Source organism: Amphiprion ocellaris, chromosome 5, assembly GCF_022539595.1.
Source record: "Amphiprion ocellaris isolate individual 3 ecotype Okinawa chromosome 5, ASM2253959v1, whole genome shotgun sequence".
Classification (NCBI taxonomy): Eukaryota; Metazoa; Chordata; class Actinopteri; family Pomacentridae; genus Amphiprion; species Amphiprion ocellaris.
In genome coordinates this window covers 37964620-37980536 of record NC_072770.1, presented here as the reverse complement: position 1 = coordinate 37980536, position 15917 = coordinate 37964620, and positions in this window count along the sequence as shown.

Genomic DNA, 15917 nt, shown 5'->3' with positions numbered 1-15917 from the left:
AATATACTGCTTATGTACATCATTCTGTTCTTTCTGCAGCTGCTGTCTGATCTGATGTGTCCTTCACATTTCATTAGATTGTTCTTGCAGCGCTGCAGAGATGGAACCTCCGTCTGGGGATTCCTCTGCAGCGTCTTTATCTAACCAGACCAGGCCGTCGCTACGTTTCAAGGTAAACTCTGCGTCGTCGTTAATATGCAGCAGAAGTTCAGGGGTTTCTAAAGCTGTGTGCTGTGGATGTGGTGCTGCTCTGGGGAAGATGTGGGCGTGGAGCAGCAGCAGCACTAATGATTCATAAAGACCCGGCCAGGACCACTGGGAGTCCTGCTCAGGTAGACTTCAGACAGCAGCAAAGAGGTGGAGGCGACAATATCAGACAGAAAGAAGCAAACAGAGGTAGATTCCACTCAGATGCACCTTACTGGTGCTTTAAGCCAGGAATTCAACCAAGAACCTTTCATAGAGCAGCTCAAACGGCTTCACAGATCAGACGGAAGGAGCAAAGACGTAAAAACAAGACAGATTAAAAGAAACTAGGTCAAATTAGATTAAAAGGTAAAGGATATAAATACATAAAATTCTGAAAAATTTGATTAAAAACTCAATTAAATGCATAGAAGTGCAATAAAATAAAGAAAAACTTCATTTAAAAACTCAATTAAATGCACAAAAATACAATGAAATTATTTTTTAAAAACTCGATTAAATGCAAAACATACAACAAAGGTTGAAAAAATTGATTTAAAACTCAACAAAATGCATAAAATTTCAAAAAAATGATAAAAAAAAGACAAAAATCATAAAAATTTGATTAAAAACTGAATTAAATGCATAAAAACCCAATACAATTATAAATAGTTGATTTAAAACTCAATTAAATGCGTAAAACCTCAACAAAACGACAAAAAATGTGATTAAAAACTCAATTAAATGCATAAAATACTACAAAAAATAAAAACTTGATTTAAAACTCAAATAAGTACATAAAAATACAATGAACTGATAAAAACTTGATAGAAAATTTGATTCATATTTTAAATCATCATAAAAAGACGTAAAATTGCAGCAAAAAGGCGCAAAATTATCAAAAATATACAAAAAGACCAAAAAATGACCACAGCAATAATTAAAATTAGCATAAAAAGATGTCAAACTACAACAAAGAGGTGCAAAATCATCAGAAAAATGCAAAAAGACCAAAAAAAACCCAGAAAAATATATTAAATCATCATAAAATGATGCAAAATTGCAGCAATAGGCATAAAATCTTCAGAAATATGCAAAAAGTCCAAAAAAATACTTTGAAAATTATTTGAAGCACCATAAAATGATGCAAAATTGCAGCAATAGGCATAAAATCATTGGAAATAAGCAAAAAGATCAAAAAAATTTGCACTAAAATACTTTAAATCGTCATAAAAAGATGCAAAATAGCAGCAAAAAGGCACCAAATCATCAAAAATATGCAAAAAGACAAAAAAAAATCGACAAAAATATTTTAAATCATCATAAAAAGATGCAAAATTACAGCAAAAAGGCAAAAAAATCATCAGAAAAATGCAAAGCAGACCAAAAAATGACCACAAAAATATTCCCATAATGCTCTCTGCTTCACAACATGGAACTCCTCATAGTGCTAAAGACCACTTGCACATGTTGCTAAAGTGTAAAACACAAAAGGAAACTTGATTTTGCCTGTCATTAAACAGTAGGAGGCTCCACCTGGTGGACCAACCAGGTACTACAGCTAACCAAAAATACATGTTTTGACACACATCACTGTAACCATGACAACAAGTGAACACTACATCAGCTGCCTGCTGACGATCACATGATTGTTATCCTACTACAAATCTACCGCTGAGGACTTATCAGGACTTATCTGTCAGAAATGATCCAAAGAACTATTGATTACATTGTGGGGGTGTTTCTGAGTCCCATCAGTTCCCGCTACATATTTAGGTCACGTGATTCAGTATCAGTACATAACTTACACATGCAGAATACACGCCTTTGCTTTTCTTGTTCTGCACCGTGTTTTCTAGTATACATTGATGGGACTTGCACATGCTGAACCATCAACACGGATGTTTCTCCTTTAGGAAACTACATTTCCATGCCACTCATTAATATACACACAACCCTGCAAGCGTTCACACATCCATGTTAGGAAGAAATAAAGCACATTTTGTTCTGTTTCTCGGTTGACGCCACCTTTAAATCAGTCTGTCCTTTAGGAACATCGTGTTTCAGCAGCCATAATCCTAACAGCTTGTGACACAACAAGTTGAACGTTGTTGTCCCCTGAATGAGGACACGACTTTGCAGGCGGTGTTTAGTTATCGAGCGGTGGAGCTGCCGCCTGGTGTTAAACTGCTGTGTGTCTGCGGTGTCCTTGACCAATGCCCACTGAGGATAAATGAGCCCTTCTCTTTATTGACTTTGTTTTCTCTTCCAAGTCTCAGATATCCCAGGAGATAATGTCTAGTTTGTTCCAACAGTCACATGATGTGTCCGTGATCTCAGATAACTACACAACACACACACACACACACGTGTCGGTGTGTTTCTGTAGTTTATTTAAACCCACTGATCTGTCTGCTCTGGTAAATCCATCACATCGAGTCCAGCCCTGATGAAATTTATTTCATTTCATGCTGACATTCAATACGGCAACAAGATCTCCTGGAACCAAACCTCTTGAGACTGCGTGTAGTTAAACAAAGACTATGGACTGGAGAAAACAGTGTCACATTCATGAAACTAAAAGAAAACGTGCAGAAACTAAAGCAGAAATTGGACTAGATTTGTACCCGAAACAAAAAGTAACCCAAGAGACGTGATTGTGGTTTTCCCAACGTGTTTCCGTTGTCGGTGAAATTTATTGAAAGAAATGACACTGAACTCGACTTGAAGGTCACAGACAAAGAAAAGACCTTCTGGAGGAAAGTTCTGTGGTCAGATGGAACAAGAACTGAGGTTTGGAGGAGAGAAGGTGAGGCCTTTAAACCCAAGAACACCAAAATCAAGCATGGTGGTGGCAGTATCATGCTCTAGGTCTGTAAATGGAATCATGAAGAAGAAGGATTCCCTCCACCTCTAATCTATTAGATTACATCTATAGATCTAATCATCTAACATAACGTATGTCTCTAACTTGTTTTTAATGTGGTGTCTGAAGATATTTGTTATGCAAGCAGATGATATGTTTGTACTTTTGTGCTACAAAGGTGGACAGAAAGTTGATCTTTGATCGTTTTTTAAAAGAAGATTTTCATGTAATTTCAAATTCTCATGAAAGCAGACATGTCCAACTTCCTTTAAAGGTTTTTTTTTATTCTGCTGTGGGGTTTATTTCTACTTGGAAAAACATTTTTTTTCCCTTCCTTCCTTAAGGGCTCCAACAAACCAAGCAAACTATACACCATCTATTCTGGTACCCAAAAGGCGACTTTACACATTTCATCCTCTCCACACACACAATGATTTAAAAAAACACTCCTTATGAAGAAAATTGACTTAAGTTCTTCCAATCTGGAGGCTCCTTTTAAAACACAGCAACACACACACTCAGACAAATCCACTGCTGGCAAAAAAGCCTCTTAAGCTGCTCTATTCTAAGTAGCATCCGAACACAGCGGGAGATGTTTGTTCACCGAAATGCCTCCATCCTTTAAACCTTAACCAACAAATAGACTCTAAACACTCGGTCGCCCACACACGCCGGGCTTCCTCCACTTCAGAGGACGCCGAATCGATTCGTGTTCAAATCCCGCACACTGAACGGCGACTATTACTTCCATAAACGCGTCTTCACTTTAAAAGTCAATCGGGTTTGATTTGTAGAGCACTTTTTCTTACTAATTAAATTCACCGCAAAGTGCTTTACAAGTGAAAGGAATAAAAACGCAATAAAAGAACACAAACAACCCTTGACGTCTAAAATAAATGGAGTCCAAAACGCAGGGACTGAAGAACTCAGGGAAGGCCGTCCATAAATAGTATGCAATGGGTAAAGCCCACATAAAAAAATAGAAATAAAAATAAAGATAAATAAATAAATAAGACCACAGAATAAATGAATAAATTGTCAACAATAAGAAAATGATTAAATAAGATAAAGTTAATACAATGAAATAAAATAAATAAATAAGACAAAATAGTCAAAAAACAAAAATAAATAAATAAGACAAAATAAATAGTCAAAAAACAAAAAGAAATAAATAAGACAAAATAAATAAGACAAAAAATAAATAGCCAAGAAAAAATAAAAAAATATAATTTTAAAAATGAATAAATAAACCAAAATAAATAAATAAATAGTCAAAAAAATTAATTAAAAATAAATAAGTTAAAATAAAAAAATAAATAAGACAAAAAAAATTGGAAAACTTTAAAAAAAAAAGAAGCTAAAATAACTGCTACAAAACTGGAAAAATAAGACAAAATAAATAGTCAAAAAATGAAAAATGAGCTAAAACAAAAACAGTATAACTAAGACAAAAAAATTTGCGAATAGAAAAATAAAATAAATATGATAAAAGAAAAGACAAAATAAGTAGACAGTACAACAATAAATAAGGTAAAATAAATAGCCAATAATAAAGAAGAATCAAATAAAATAAAAATAAAGACAAAATAAAACAAATAGTCAAAAAATAAATAAGCTAAAAACAAAGAAATAAATCAGACAAAAAATAAATGAATAACCAACAATAAAAAAAGAATGAGATGAAATAAGTAAGCTAAAATAAAATAAATACAAATATATATATATATATGTGTGTGTGTGTGTGTGCGTGCGTGCGTGCGTAAAATAATTCAATGAGCTAAAATAAATAAATAAATAATCTAAAATAAATAAGACCAGAAAAAAATAAGACAGGACAAATAAGATCAAATAAAGTAACTATCAAAGGATAAAATAGAAGCTCAAATGATGATAAAAGATCAAATAAAATGTAATTAAATAAGAGAAATGAGATAAAATAAAAAAAAATTTATTCTAAAATACTGAGAAAATTCAGTTTTCTCATGTTTCTGGCATCCTCACTGCAAGATTGTTTTTTTTAAAATCATGCAGTCCCCCATTATTTTACATTTTCCCCTTCATCCTTTTACCTGCTCTCCATCATCCTTTCCTCCCACCCATCTTTTCATTCCTTCTACCTTTTCTCTTTCCACACATATTTTCCTTCTTCTCTCTGAGACGTTGAGGCTCGTCGGTCTGTCTGTTTGACATTCCTGCCGTCTGACGGGTGGCAGATTAAAGCCGGTGGTGTGTTTTGTGTGGGATGTGGTGTGTTTAATGCACAAAGACGGTAAAACAAAGAACCACAGCGTACGGAGTGACTCATCTTCAGGCCAACAGAATGACGGATCCATCGATGTGTTTGGGATTATCGGTTCTGTCGACGGGAGTTCAAGGACAAACTTTCCTCGTCCTCCTCAGTAAATGGAAAACTCTGGAGGTGTAAAAACTCATTGTGCTCTTAAAGCAGAGTTTATAGAAAAGTGAACAAATGTCCGACTTACGGGCCTCCGTCTGACTCAAACCGGGCTGGGAGGCCTTTTGTTCAGACTTTTAAGCTGGTTTCATTCAGGAAGAAGGTAGAACACGTTAAAGGGGAGGCTATAAAGTGCTATTGTTGAGGGTTTAGTTGTTAGGACTTTTTAAAAGCATCTCATCTGTGCTTTTATATGTCCTTTGCATTTTAGCCGTTATTCCAAAGGTCCTTATTCAGGTGAAATCTGTTAAAACTTTGAACCACAATCGGTTTTTGGGCTTTTTTGGATTCCTGTCACAGTTTTACCTTCATTCTAAGAATATAACCAGAGCTACAGGCCCTTGAAACCTGTCTAAGACGACTCAACAGCATCTCTAAAACACCTTTAAACTTGTTTAAAATTACTAAGAAATGGTCCAGGATGACTCAAATTGTTTAAAATGACTTGAAATGTGTCTAACATGACTCAAAATATGTCCAAAATGACAATAATAAGTATTTACTTGCACTTAAAAATGGAAAAAACTCAACAATGTTTAAAGAAGGGTGGTATTATGGTCCCAGAAAGTTTCTGTAAGTGTATTTATGTGGATGGATCCATTTTTCCTACTAAAATACAGACTTTGGTTGATATTTTACCAACTTTCAAGGCTCTAACATCAGTAGAATTTGATGTTTGGCAAATATAGCAAAACAAGGATCCATGTTTGTCAATATGGGGCCATTCGCACCATTTGATTATGTAAGAGAATTACTGATAAATTTTCAGCATATTTTGTGTCATTTTTAACCATTTTTGACTAACTTTGGGCAAGTTTTGATTCAGTTTTGGACAAATTTAGCTTCAATTTATTGAAACTAAATTCTGAAAGAAATTCCAAACCGTTTCAAGTTATTTTGGAAATAGATTAAATTGTTTTCATCAGATCCAAATGATTGAATGGCTCTTACAGAGGACAAATATTTCTTTTTTGGTGCTTTTTTTTGTCTTTGGTCGAAATTTTACCAACTTTTGAGGCTCCAGCATCAGTAGAATTTGATATGTGGAAAGTACAACAAGACAAGTTTCTAGTTTTTAGACATTTTGACTTGAATCTTGAGTCAAATATGTCCAAAATATCTCAGTATTTCTCCAAAATTAGTCAAAAAAAAGATTATTGAATTATTGAATCTTGAAAATGGAAAAAATAACTCATTTTTCAAATAAGGGAGGTATTGTGGTTCCATATAGTTCTCTCAATTTTCAATTTTTTTTAGATATTCTGAAATGTCAATATGGGTCCATTTGCACCATTTTTTAATAATTTAACAGAATGTTTTATGCATTTTCAACAAATTACATGTCATTTTGAACCATTTTTGACTGATATTGGGCAAATTTTAAATCAAATCTGGAGAAATTCAGAGTCAAGTCACAAAAACAAATTTAGAAAGAAATCCCAAATCAAGTTTCACGTTATTTTGGGGAAAGGTTAAGTTGCTTAAATTTCTTTGTTTCTGTTTTCTTCTTCTTCTTTTTTTTTAAAGATATGTTGACCTGAATCATTTGTCCAAAAGTTGTAAAAAAGAAAGAAAATCAAAAAAAATTTGCCAAAATGACAAAAATGAATAATTATTAAGTCTTCAAAATGGAAAAAAGAACTGATTTTTCAAATAAGGGTGGTACTGTGGTCCCAGAAAGTTCTTTTAAGTGCATTTTTATGGATTGATCCATATTTCCTGCTAAAAATACAATTTTTAGTCAATATTTTACCTACTTTTGAGCCAATGACATCAGTAGAAATGGATCTGTGGCAAGTATGGCGTGGGAAGGTTCTAGTTTTTAGATATTTTGGCAAAATGTGGACGCCGTAAATGCAGTAAATTTGCTTAAATTAAAAACAGAAATGCCTGAACCTTCTGGTAAACTTCCCCTTGTGCCGGTTTGATTTCACATCTAATGGCTCCAATTATACTGAAGTATTTCAAAGCGCCTTTCATTCACACATCAAATATTAAAACGAAGTGAGTGAGACGCAAACAGACGTCGGTCCATCGGTCCTGAAGCTTCGCTGCGAGGCCCGGCTGACTGCATTATTAAAACACCGTCTCCGGAATATTCCTCCTTCCTGCACTTCAATCTACGTTAACATCCCTCGACTAATGATAACCGGCAGCAATGCAAATCCTCATAATTAGGTACTTTGTTGATTTGCTCTTTCTTGTTTGTTTGTTTGGTCTCCGGGGCTCGATGCTCTTCTGTTTATTATGGTTTGTAAGAACAGAGCCGGGCTAGAGACAACCATGTTTAATTAGTTTTCATATAAAAGCATTTCTGCGTTTCTGTTCAAGCTTCTCCTGTTGCATGCCGAGATGGAATTTACCTTAAAATTCAGCGTCGCTTTTTCTGAAACGCACCAAGAAAAAGAAGCTCCAGTTAGCTTAGCTTAGCATAAAGAGCTGCTGAACGAGGCCAACAGTCCAAAGGGAAAATAATCCTTTGACGATCCCAATGAGGTTTGGGCAACTTTTTGGTCATTTTTTCACCATTTTGGACTTAATTAATGTTGGACAAGTTTCACGTAATCCTGGATGAATTTCTGTTATTGTGGACAAAGTTTGAGTCAAGTAAGGAAGGAAGGAAGTGAAATTAGATAGAATAAAACAGTTGGAACGGGGAGAAACACCGACGAACATCAGCATTATTAGATCAAGTTGTCAAAACAGGTCAACATATTCTGTTACCTTCTTGTAAAATGACTCAGACAAGCATGAAAGTCGTTGCTATTCATCACTTTTCTTAAGAACTGATTGATATTGTGACGCACGTAACGGCTTTGTTTGCATTTTCGCTGGAGTTCCGATTCATGGCGAAAATGGACCAGCTGTATTTCTAGTGATTTTCACCAGTCTATTGTTACATTTTTTTTTTTTTTTTTTTTTAACCTTTTTTGCATTTTACGTTTGCCGCAAATATTTCCGAGTCATACAAATCAGAGCTGTGGAGCAACGTTGTGTTGCTCCATAACAATAAAACTCCAAAACACCTGCGCAGCTCTACATAATTTACACCTGATTAATATTCAGATGGCAGCATCCAATCACACCCACATCCCTTAACTATCCATTATGAAGTGACTTCATTATGAGGCACGGGGACAAAAAAAAAACATGATCCAAACACTACTACAGCATCACATAACGAGCTGCTTCATTAAGACGTGTTTGTGTGAAGTTAATAAAAACTGCGTCTGTCATGTACATATACCTGCTACAGCATGTCCAAATATTAATCTGCTGCTGTTAATGAAACACTCTGTGCAGCTGTGTCAATTAGTCTCTCTCTGTTTGAGTCGTAATGGAGTTTTAATGACAACTTGTCGCCCTTGGAGAAAAAGTAAAACGCTGAAGAGAGCAACTCCGGAGTGACCCGCTGACAATCATCATAACATGGAATGAATCCGGTCCTCGTGTTGCTTTCAGGAGAAATGAAATTAAAGGAGATGAAAGTTCATGTGCAGATCCTTCAGAGTCCCATCTGCTGCAACATCTGAACCTGTGGGGAGCCAATTTCTTGTATTGATGCTTTTAATGTCTTTTATGCCACCAATTTCAGGCTGTGTTTTAAAAAACTGGGCATGAGGATTTTTATGTTATGATTTCTTAATTAAAACACGTCAAATAGAGTAAAACCAAAATCACGACATCCTGATCGGAAGATTTCAGCAAAACCGTAACCAAATTCTGAGACTTTTCGGCTGAACTGCGGGCAGTGTTTACACAGAAAATATCGGAGATAAACATATTGAAGATGTTAGAAATATCTGCACATCTTTATATTGTAGTCCGTGGGGTCCTCGGTTTATGACGTCCTCGACCTACAGCGTTTCGTTGTTACGTGGAACTAGTTGACGAGCGGAGCGGATAAATACGTCGTCACACGGTGCTATAAGATGCCACCTTGGATTGTGCTACAGTCACTAACTTTTTGTCGTTCACTATGGTTTCCAAGTGTAAGTCAGACTCTTCTGATGGCAGAACTTCGAAAAAAAGGAAAGCTGTCTCCATGAAAGTGAAATTAGATATAATAAAACGCTCAAGTTGTAAAAACAGTGTAACATAATCTGTTATCTTCTTGTAAAATGACTCATGCATGAAAGTCGTTGGTATTTATCATTTTTCCAAAGAACTGATCGGACATCGTGATGCTTTGTTTACATTTTCATCATAGTTCTGATTTACGGCAAAAATGGACTTATGCGCCGACGTAAGGTGAGCATTCCCTGTATTGTGACTGTTTGCACTTCAAAAAACTAAAAAAAATTCTGCACTCCTCAGCACAACCGTGACAACAGTGAGTAAGATAGCTGCGATCGATGTTCACACCAATTCTGGGACTTTTCAGCTGAACTTCAGGCAATGTTTGCATATAAAACATTGGAGACAAGTATGAAAACATATTAAAGATGTTAGAGATATTAGCAAGTCTGTTTGCATGAAAAAAAATTAACCAGATTCTTTAAAAACTAAAAGATTCTGCACTCATCACAACCGTGAAAACCTTTAGTAAGTTGGCTGAGATCAACGTTCATATTTCAAACAATTCTGGTACTTTTCGACTGAACTGCAGGCAGTGTTTACATGACAAACATCGGACACAAATATGAAAATACATTAAAGATGTTGGAGATATTTACAAAACTTTAGTTTCAAGTATTGTGACTGTTTGCATCAAAAAATTAACCAGATTCTGTGAAAAAAGAAAAAAAAAACTGCACCCCTCAGCACAACCATGAAACCATTAGTAAGTCAATTGCGAGTGACGTTCACAAACTTTAAATTGGATTGAATTTATTTTAATTGAATTTTATCTTGACTTTATACTCTAGTATTCTGTGTTGTCTTATTGTTTACCCCTTTTATTGAATATTCACTCTGCTGTAACAACTTAATTTCCCTCCGGGGATGAATAAAGTCATCAAAGTCCAAGTGATTCAGGGCGAAAACACCTACAATAAAATCAAGACTAATACAGAATATAGAGGCTGTAATTTCTGGCATAAACTACACTAAAAAAAAAAAAAAATCAACAAATTCACAGATTAGAATATGAAAGGAGTTTCTGCTCTTGGAAGGGACTGTCTTTTCTTTATTTTTTGTGTCAAGAAAAAGCTAAACATCCTCATCGCTGGAGATCAGCATCAGATGGACTCTCAGAAGAACACAGTGTAGTTCATTCTATTTTTCACTGTTGAATTTTCCTGTTCTGTTCTTTGAAAGCATCTGAAAACGCAAAAACTGCTGAGTAATCCACAAAAAACATCTAATTAAACCCTCTGACACGAGTCCCATGATGCACACAGACCATCTTCACGACAGATCTGATAAGAAACAACTTCCCCTCACATGTTTTATGTCCCTCCACGGCCCTCGGAGGCAGATTATTTCCTGCTACACAGTGTTAGCCTAAATGTAATGGCTCTGCTGATGAAGAGAGCTCTCAGTGTACATACAATACAATTATAGTTCGCGTCTCGCTGCGATAATGGTGGATTGAAATTGGCTTGTGTCGTGTTGTAATCTATTTTTTGTTGAGTGTGTGTTGCAGCGCTCCTCCTGCATCCTCTCCATCCTCCTGTAATTTACCTGAACCGAGCCAGACATCAGGTAGCGCCGCTGTGCCGAGACACAAGTGTAATTGTCTTGTTTAATGAGCCTTTCGCTGCTTTCTCCATCTGTGCTCAAAAGCAAAGAACCAAAATTAGCTCCAACATTTAGCAGAACTCCAACCACTGAGGCGAGCAGCAGATTAAAACCATCCACAGCTTTCTTTCTGATTCTGTTCTGCAGCTTTTCTTCTCCTCGCATTGATTTTTCACTGCGATACGCGACGCACCTCGATGGAAACAACAAAACCATGAATAGAAGTAGAGATAACTGAGAAATGTCAGCATGACACAGTTAGAATGACATAAATGTTTAAAGGATAAAACAGAGGTTGATATATTCTACAGAATTAAAAAAATGGGATCTATCATTTATAGTCTATCTATCTATTTATCCATCCATCTATCCATCCATCTATGGTCTTCAACTTACATTGGAGTTCCGTTACGTGCATCACGATATCAATCAGTTCATCGGAAAAGTCATGAATACCGCACATTCCGAGGTGCCATACAACTGGAGAATGTAAACAAAGCCGTCTTCCTCGTGACGACATATTCATCCACTCCACTCGCCAACTACATCCATGGAACCAGTTCGGACACAATGATGAAACGCCGTCACAAAACAACTACAAAATGACAGAGACACAGGACCAAACTGAACCAGTTACATGTGAATGTAAATGGATCTATGCTAGCCGTTTCTACCCATTTAAGGTCTTGGTGCTAAGCTAAGCTAATACTCTTGTCACTGCAGATTAATATTTCACATACAAAAAGCAAAAATGATTTTAATTATACGTCTTTCTGCTGTTTATTATCATAATATACTCATTATATATGACAATTCCTGATAAAAGCGACCTTGTGCAAACTTACGCTACAAATTGACCATTTTAACACATTTATCTCCTGACTGCAAGACAAAACAACCCAACACCGACTCAAAGAAACAGAGTGCTTTTGTTATTCTGTGTGTAATTATAACCGCTGCAGAGAGGAAACAATGAGCTGAGAGGCGGCTTTAACCTCACAAGCACCTGTTTGCGAGCGTAATCTCAGTCATCACAGGGCGGCCTCTCAATGAAAGATGAAAACCAGAGAAAACAGCAGATAATGGCGGAGAAAAGAGAGAGAAGAGAGTAAATCAGAGACAATAGCGGTTAAATGAGAGACGCTGTGAAGTGGTGTTTGAGGAGGGGGGATGCTCAGCTTTGGCATGCAATTAATACCAATATCCTGCCTCCGTCGGACCGTTAAGCGGATCAACCCACACGATTTAGTGCCGAGATGAGGCGAGGAGTTTGTGTGGAATCAACGACCTCGTCGCGTGAATTATACCACTGAAGAAAAAGAAGAAGGAGAGCTCTCCAGGCCTAAAATAACTACTAATGAGACTCCTACTCCTCCCTGGATTGGGTTCTTTATTATCGCTCTGATGCAGCGTGGAAAACAGCTGCAGGTTAGAGACACACAACAACGACAAACAGACACAAAACAACCACAAAAAGACAAAAAAAAAACAAAGGCAAAAAGACACAAAACGACGACAATAAGACAGAAAACCACCACAGAAAGACAGAGAACAACCATAAAGAGACACAAAACAACCACAAAAAGACAAAAAAAACAAAGGCAAAAGGACCATAAAAAGACAAAACGACCACAATAAGACAAAAAACAAAGGCAAAATTACCATAAAAAGACACAAAACGACCACAATAAGACAGAAAACCACCACAGAAAGACAGAGAACAACCACAAAGAGACACAAAACATCCACAGAGACACAAAACAACCACAAAAAGACAGAAAACCACCACAGAAAGACACAAAACAACCACAAAAAAGGCACAAAATGACCACAAAAAGACAAAACAACCACAAAAAAGGCACAAAATGACCATAAAAAGAAACAAAACAAACACAAAGAGACACAAAACAACCATGAAAAGGCAGAAAATGACCATAAAGAGACAAAACCACCACACAAACACACCAAACAACCACAAAGAGACACAAAACGGCCAAATAGACACCAGAGAAAATAACAGATAATGGGGGAGTAAAGAGAGAGTGAATGAAACCACCAAAGAAGAAGAGATCTCCAGGCCTAAAACAACTACTAATGAGCCTCCTTCTCCTTTCTGGACTGGTTTTGTTGTGTAACACGCCTGCAGGTCAGCGGTTTGCACGAGAAAAACCAGCCGAAGCCTCGTCGATAAGCGCTGCGTTTGGATTGGTCGAAAGCGGCGGCTGGTGTCATCATGTAATAAATGCAAATGAAAGCAATCAGAAGCTTATGAGCTTATAGGAGGTTAGATTGAAGTGGGCAGACGCTAAGTGTGTCATTTTCCACTGCGGCTGACGGAGAATGGTTTGTCAGATATGCTCCTTTCATCATTTTAATTTTACATTTGTCATATTTTAAAGCTGCACTGCGAGGCTTCTTATCAGCATAAATCACAGAGGGCTAAAAACGCTCCCATTTCCTTTAATTGAGTCGCCTCAGTTCACCCGATTTGCCCCAAATAAATGCTGCTGTTGGATGCAGGTTTCACTTCCATTTTTCACCGCAATATACAGTCTCCATGGAAACAACAACCATGGAGGAGAGAGAACAGTAAGACGCTGTTAGAGTTCCATATACCATTCATGAAAAGTCTAAAAGAAACCAGAGTTTTGTTTGATTGTTAGGCAAAAACCTTCTTCTTTAAAATCTTGCTGTAGATCTACAGATTACAGATATTTTACTATTTACATTTCAGTTTCAATAGTCATCCATTAGCTGAAAAAGACATAAAAAACCAGACATAAAATGAGCAGAGACACAAAACCATCACAAAAAGACACAAAATGACCACAGAAAGATACAAAATGAACACAGAGAGACATAAAATGACCACAAAGAATTACAAACTACAACAAAAAGACACAAAATAACCACAGAGACAAAAAACAACCACAAAATGCACAAAACAAGAAAAAAGGACCACAAAAAGACACAAAATGATCATATAGACACAAACAGGCACACAAATCTTAGGTAATGTCATGTTATTTTACCTTAGTAAGTGGCACAGTAGCATGTAGCTCAGTCCAACTGTAGCCACATAAACTGTCCATGTGCTGCTACTGAGACACTAAAGGCTGAATGAAACCATGATGATCCCTGAGATGAGAAACTGTGACTTACATGAAGCTCTACGACCCTCAGGGGAGCCGCTGGGTTTCATGTAGACAGTATGTAGGAGAAAACGAGGGTTCACTCTGGGTCTTTGTGTTTAGAACCTCAGAGCTGCTGCAGGTCTTTGGTTGATGACCATATGCTGCATCTGAGGAAGAAGTTAGCGCTGCTGGCTGCCTTTGGTTTCCCCCCTGCAGGTCTGCAGCCAGCTGGGTCAGTATTTATCGCTCAGGCTCCAGGCCCTGACGCTTTAATTACATACACTGTAAAATGGGACTTAAACAAGGAGGGGAAAGTGTCGCCCTCGACTTTACAGGCGAGTTAAAGGAAATATACATCTACAAATGTCATCTTCATTGAGCTGAGTAAGGAGGTAATTCAGTTATTGACCTGCTTTGGTAGAAGTTTAATCTTGTAAACTGATTTAAACTGACTGCAGCTTGAGTAAATCTTTTTATTTTAATCACAGATGGATAACTGATTGGAACAACATAGTCTTTATCTGAAAAATATCCTGAAAAGAGACACAAGACAACCAGAAAGATACACATTCTGACCACAAACAGATTTAAAACACATCCAAAAAATATTTAAATACAAACACATAAAACAAACACAAAAATACCACAAAAAAGACACAAAATGACCACAAAAATACACAAAACGATCACAAAGATGCACATTCTGACCACAAACAGATTTAAAAGGCATCCAAAAAATGCAATTAAATACAAACACATAAAACAAACACAAAAATACCACAAAAAGACCAGAAAGAGACATAAAATGATCACAAAATGACACAAAAAGACAGTCTGACCACAGATTTAAAACATCCAAAAAACATTTAATTAAATACAAACACATAAAACAAACACAAAATGACCACAAAGAGACAGAAAACAACCAAAGAGACACAAAACGACCACAAAAACCGACCACAAAGACATGCAAAATAACCAAAAAAGACACGAAATGACCACAAACACATTCAAAAAACATTTCATTCAATACAAACACATAAAGTAAACACAAATTGACCACAAAAAGTCACAAAATGACCATACAGAGACACAGAACAACCACAGAGACACAAGTGATGACAAAGAAGCACAAAGTGACCACAAAGAGACACAAAACGACCACAGGACACACAAACTGACCCCAAACCATTCAAAATAAATTCAGACAGTAAACCACATAAAACAAACATAAAAGGACCCCAAAAGGACACACAGTGACCTTCAGCCGGTCAGATGAACTTTCTGAAGTTCTGAAGTCGTCCTAAATGAAAACTAGAGATTTTAAGCTGCATTTCTTTGAAAACTGAGCATATATTTGTGTCAATGATTCCTGGGTTTTATTCCTCTATAACGGCCTGTTTTTCTGCTTTCAGGTCCTCAGAGACATCTTCAAACTCTGCTGCTTTCATCTGCAATTCCAGACACATTTCTACATATTTAAATAACTCCCGTCTGAGAGGAGTTAGTCTTTTCATGATGTTTTGTACTCCTCCATAACCAGCCCAACCTGTCACGGCAGCAGCTTATTTCTTTTATGGGCGCCTCCTGGAGA